This window comes from Chionomys nivalis, chromosome 15 (assembly GCF_950005125.1).
Source record: "Chionomys nivalis chromosome 15, mChiNiv1.1, whole genome shotgun sequence".
Taxonomy (NCBI): Eukaryota; Metazoa; Chordata; class Mammalia; order Rodentia; family Cricetidae; genus Chionomys; species Chionomys nivalis.
In genome coordinates, this window is record NC_080100.1 from 55,172,132 (window position 1) to 55,178,131 (window position 6,000).

The 6,000-nt window shown below is 37.3% G+C and overlaps 1 pseudogene; it reads left to right on the forward strand.

Moving 5' to 3' along the window:
* Window positions 1-239: 239 nt before the first annotated feature.
* On the forward strand, window positions 240-413 carry LOC130887715 (U2 spliceosomal RNA; annotated as a pseudogene).
* The last annotated feature ends 5,587 nt before the right edge of the window (window positions 414-6,000 follow it).

The following is a 6,000-nucleotide window of genomic DNA, read 5'->3' on the forward strand; positions in this document are numbered from 1 at the left end:
TTTGTAGTTCAGGTTGGCCTGGGATTTACAGTACTTCTACCTGAGCATTTGCAGTGTTAAAATTACAGATGTGAGTCAAATATTCTTTAATGACTTTCAAATGTATGTATAGATATGATGCACAGGAAAAGAAGATATTTTAAGATCCACAGTATGGGAAAAAAACATGAAAATGAAACAGCACTAATGTCTGGAAGAAGAGCTCAGATTCCCAACATTTAAAAATATGATTCCATATAATCATTTCTTGGCCTTTTGGCTAAGATCAAGTGTAGTATCTGTTCTTATCAGCTTAATATCTGATACGTCTTCTATCTGAGGACAATATATTAAATGGATTTTTGGAATTAGGAGTTTGAAAAGGAGCTTGCTCTGTCCACTCCACGGTATTGCAGTACTTCCAGGAACCCCCTCGGGGAATAAAAATATATGATTCCACAAATCAAAATGAAGGAGTCAAAGAATTCATAGAAAAAGGTGAGCTAAGATGAGAAATTGACATAAGATATACACATGTGCAGCATAAATAATATGAGAATCTTCTTTTCCTCCCGGGTTAGGTTGTGATTCAGATTTCACATTTGTGTGTCCCCTGTATTTATTCAAGTGTTCAAATAGTTCTCGAGGTGATGTTATTAGGTTTGGGTTTGGTCATGAGAGTGGATCCTTCATATTGAGAATAAATGCCCTGAAAAGGAGATTGAACCTGTGAGGATAAGAGAGCTGTCGGCAAAGTAGGAAACAAGCTCTGGCTACCAGACCTCAAACATGCTGAAGCCTCACCTGCATTGCAAAGGCTAATGGTATACTGTACTATGGTCTATAAGCTAACCTAATTTTGTGAGAAAACAGTGCACACATGCACTATCTTGAAAAGATAACTGGAAGGACACTTTAATATACATGGCAATGTACATGTTAACAGGCTGCATGCTTATTAGTTATCTAATTTTTTATAAAATAAAATATTCCCCTATGTGTCCCTTCCAAACACTAGAAGATGCATAGAAAAAGAATGGTTATTTTACATTTAGCCAAGGTTTAACACATGTGATGGCAGTGGAGAGAAAATATAGAGCTAGGAAAAAGAAGCAAAGAAGGTTCGGTAAAGGCTGTAGTAGATCCAATAACAGCAGAAAAATAACATAGGAAAGCATAGCAAATTGATAAGACAACTCTAGAATATGTTCTGTGGTGGTTTTAGTAAGAATTCACCCCATAGGTTCATAGATTTGAATGTTTGGTCATTAGGGATTGGCACTACTTGACAGTGGTTAGGAGGTGTGGCCTTGTAGGACAATGAACTTTGGGGTTTCAAATGGTCAAGCCATGCACAGTAACTCCATCTTCCTGCGGACCCAGATGCAGACCTCTCAACTCTTTCCCCAGTACCATGACTACCTGCATACTACCATGCTTCCTGCCATGACCACAATGAACTAAACTTCTAAACTACTACCCAGTTCTGATGAAATGCTTTCCTTTAAAATAGTTGCCTTGGTCATGGTGACTTTTCACAGCAACAGGACACTGACTAAGACACCTTATTAATATGAAAAATGACTTAAAACTATGTGGTGGAGCAGGAGAACCTGCAGTTCCAGGAGCACAAGAATATTAAGTGCAAGGCAAGCATGGGAAACTTAAGGGACCAGTGTCAGTAAAAATAGTTGAAAGAGGACTGTGGATTATTGCCAGCTGGCAGAGATCTTACATAACATGAGTGAGGCCTTTAGGTTCAGCCTCCTATGCAGCCAAACATAAAAATAAAATATGTAGGAAATTTTCTTGGAAAGATAGTAGAGTAGATGCTGTTGATGTGGACCTGCTCAACAAGAGGGCTTAGAATAAGAACACCATTGACTTTATTCTAAAGAGAAAAAAGGGAAGAGCTTCTACTTACAAAAGGACAGAAAATGAAAAGAAGAAAATAAAAAAAGAAAGAAAGAAGAAAGGAAAGAAAGAAAGAAAGAAAGAAAGAAAGAAAGAAAGGAAGGAAGGAAGGAAGGAAGGAAGGAAGGAAGGAAGGAAGGAAGGAAGGAAGGAAGGAAGAAAACAAGGGAAGCACAGCTCCCCCCTCATGGAGGGGAAGGAAGTAGAAGTCTTATTCGAAACTGGTACTGGGGATCCGCCTTCAAGAGAACTCCAATTAATAAGAAAAATTCCAAATAAAATTCTATTCAAACCAACAGTTGCGTAATACGACGAAATATAAGAAACACCAAAAAGCAAGGTAATATGACTTCTTCAAAAGATACCTGCACACACACAACTAATAGTGCAGAGACATTGAAATGCATAACACACCAGATGAAGGCCTCAAAAGGTTGCTGGTAAAATGATTTCTGACTGGGTCATTACTGCATCAGTAGGTCACTGTCACAGTTCACATGTTTCAGAGCTAGGTTGGTGCCTCCCTTTCTCCTCTGGTGGCATGAGAATACTTTCCCAGTACCATGGACACTAGTTATTTTCACGTACTTAATAATGGGGTTTTATTTTAAAGGGAAATAAGTAGCAACAAATGCTGGTGAGTGTTTGGGGAAGGAAGTACACTTATACATTCCTGGCAGGAATATGAATTGGTGCAGCCCCTATGGAAATCACTGTGAAGATGTCTTAATAGCCCTAAACACAAAGCTGCATAATAATACCCAATTCTACCATGTGTGTGTGTGAGCTTGTGTGTGTGTGTGTGTGAGCATGTGTGTGTGTATGTCCTAAAGGACCCTACGTCATCATATTACAGATGTATTTTCATAAACATGCTTATTGCTGTACTGTTCAAAATAGCAATGAAATAGAACTAACCTAGGTGTCTGTCACCCAAAAAATAGATAAAGAATATGCAGTAGAGGTACACTCGGGAATTTTATTCAGTCATAAACAGGATCATAAAAGATTTACAGGAAAATATATAAAAATTTAAAACTTTATGCTAAGGGAGATAAGCCAGAATCAGAAAAACGATAGGCTGCATATATTCTTTCCATTGTGGAATTTGAGTTTAGGTGTGTGCAGGTGTGTGTGTGTGTGTGTAGTGTGTGTGTGTGTGTGTGTGTGTGTAGATCAGAAAGCAGAAAGGGGGTGGAAAAGGAGAAAAAGAGTATAATGGAATTTTTACTGCATGCAAACATATATAGAGGGACTACTTGGAGGAAGTCTGTGAGCAGGAGCAGGGAATGTGGGTGAAAGGTGGGTGGGTTATAGCAAATTATAATGACATATAAGCATAAAAATGCCTAAGGAAACCCATTACTTTGCATTCTACCTTTAAAATTAAGTTAGGTAAAAGTTGACAGAAAGTAGTAAATACATCTCAGTGTTTATCATCTTCTAGCATATCCCAAGGGACCATGTTCAGTTCCCCATACAAAACAAAGAGACAAAATCTTGAAATAATTTTTGACATTTTTTGTTATTTAATAGACATTAAAACCACTAAGGTATATGATCTCTAGTTTTAAAATTCAGCGTGTTATCTTTTATTTCTATGCTTTTTATGATAAAGTAAAATAAAGTAATATTTAGTGATCTTTTATGCTTATAGACAGTTTGATTAAATAAAAGGAAATTAAACTATATAATGAAAGAGAAATTCTAGTTTTAGGGAATATTAATACCAAAAAGCATCTATAAAATGTGTTGGATTTAAAGCTAAGGAAAGAATGACAAGCAGGATAACAAGAAAAACACATAGTGGAGAAAAGTCAGTGATTCTCAGACCTTTCCACACACTTCAGGGCCAGAAGAGGTAAAATGACAAGTACAACAGTCTCCAAGCATGCTCAATAGTCTTATATGGTGCCGGCCAGTTCCAGAAGGTAATATTCTATTGTCATCGTTCCTGCAGGCATCAGGCTAGGAAAGGGTTGATGGTAATGATATTTAAATGCAATTCAAAATCAGAAACAAATGTGAGCTGAGTGCAACCAAATAGTGTGTTCATTTTCCAAACGCTGACAGTGGAGAAATGACACCACTAAGAAAAACTGGGAGAGGAAAGGAAACTGAACTTGAGTAATTTCCTCTGTCTCTTTTAATGTAGTTGATGGCAAAAGAAAATCATTTGAAGCAAATCAGCCAAATAATCACCATTGTTAGTCTATTTAACAGAAAAATTGAACATTAAGAAAGATAACAATATTAATTAGGTTAGGTGATTGATGACATAATACTGCAATTATAACCTATGAAAAAATAATTAATAAGCTGGGTATCATCAAAACTAAACATCACTCAGTCAGTAAATTGCTTGCTGCACAAGCATGAGGACCTGTGTTTAGATCTCCGGAATCCACACACATACGTGGTGCAGTAGCCTTGCAGCCCTTGCACTGGGAAGACAGAGACAGACAGATCCCTGGGGCTGCCTGGCCAGCCCGTCTAATAAATCTGTGAATTATCCAAACAGTGAGAGAATCTGTATCAAAAAAGAAGGCAGAGAGCAATTAAGGAAGACACCATACACCAACCTTGAGCCTTTGTACCCTCCATAGATAATCATATGCATACATATTTGCACATATACATGCAGGAACACACACATATACTATGCACCAAAACAAAAACAGAAAATAACAACGAAGAAAAAATCCTTCTATACTGTGAAAGTCACAATGAAAATAATGCAAAGCCAAGTCAATCCAAATAGTAGTGGCACTTTCCTGTGTCACTCATTTTTTTATTATTTATGTCAATAAAATTTATTACTAGAATATTTTTTTTAAGTCCACAGTAAAATCGAGTAGAAGATAGAGCCAGGTCCCACATAGTTTAGCCCACATTTCCCTCCCACAGCATCCACACCACTGTCATTGCAGCAGCACATCTTTTAGATACCATCAACCTCTGAACGACCACCATCACCCCAATAGAAAGTTTGTGCTGCCAGAGGACCTTCTTTGTTTTGGTTTGGTTTTTTTTTTTTCTGTTTTTTTTTTTTTCAAGGTACTCATTGATCCAAAGTAGCCTCCCCAAAATGGCAGTGCTGGCGGCAATGTCCTAATCAGAATAACCAGGGCTACACAAGAAATCCTGTCAAAAAGAAGAAAGAAAGAAAGAAAGAAAGAAAGAAAGAAAGAAAGAAAGAAAGAAAGAAAGAAAGAAAGAAAGAAAGAGGGAGAAAGAGAAAAAGAAATGAAAAAGGAAGCTAAGTGGTGATTCTGAAAGATTTGCAGAAGACACTAATAGAAGGAGTAGTAACTAAAATGCATAAATGGCTCATGAAATTGGCAGAAATAAAACAGGCAACCTAATTAATAGACAAAGGATCTGATCAGACACTTCATTAAATAAAGTTTCCATGTGGAGAGATGTCATAAGATGAATAAATGATAAATAACATGATCTTATTCAGCTTACAGTCTTTGAAGGCTGGGAAGTCCTAGAATCTGGTGCTGGTATCCCGTGAAGGTTTCCATGCTGTGCGATGACATGGTGGAAAGGTGAGTGTTCAGGTATGACATAGAGAAAGCCAATTGATCACGGTTATCAGTAGCCCACTCTCTTAAGAACATCACTAATCCACAAAAGAGTTTTAATGAGCTAATCACTTCTTAAAAGTCCCATCTTTCACCAGAGAATTGTGCACCAAAGCCACAATGCACAATGAGGCCACACAACACTTATCAAAATCAACATCCTCCAATTACTGGCATCAAATATAGCCGGAAAGTGCAACAGAAAGAACTATTTGTTGCCGGCCTGAACAGGAAATGGGTCGTCCTTTAGAAGAAGCTTCTTCTAAAACCAAACATACTCATAGTATGTGACCTTACATCCTTAATCTCGATGCTTACTTAGTGGATGAAGTTAAGAACAGATGCTAACAATACGTTTTCAGGGCTGACCATTTAGTATGGGGAACCTAGCTAGTTTGTGTTTGCTGGAGAAGACATTCTTTCATTCCCAGCATTCCTTAGCTGTCAGTAGCTCTTTGTTGAGGCCTTGTGGAAAAGTCTAAATGAAGCAAAAAAAGAAAGTAATTATTTTATACTA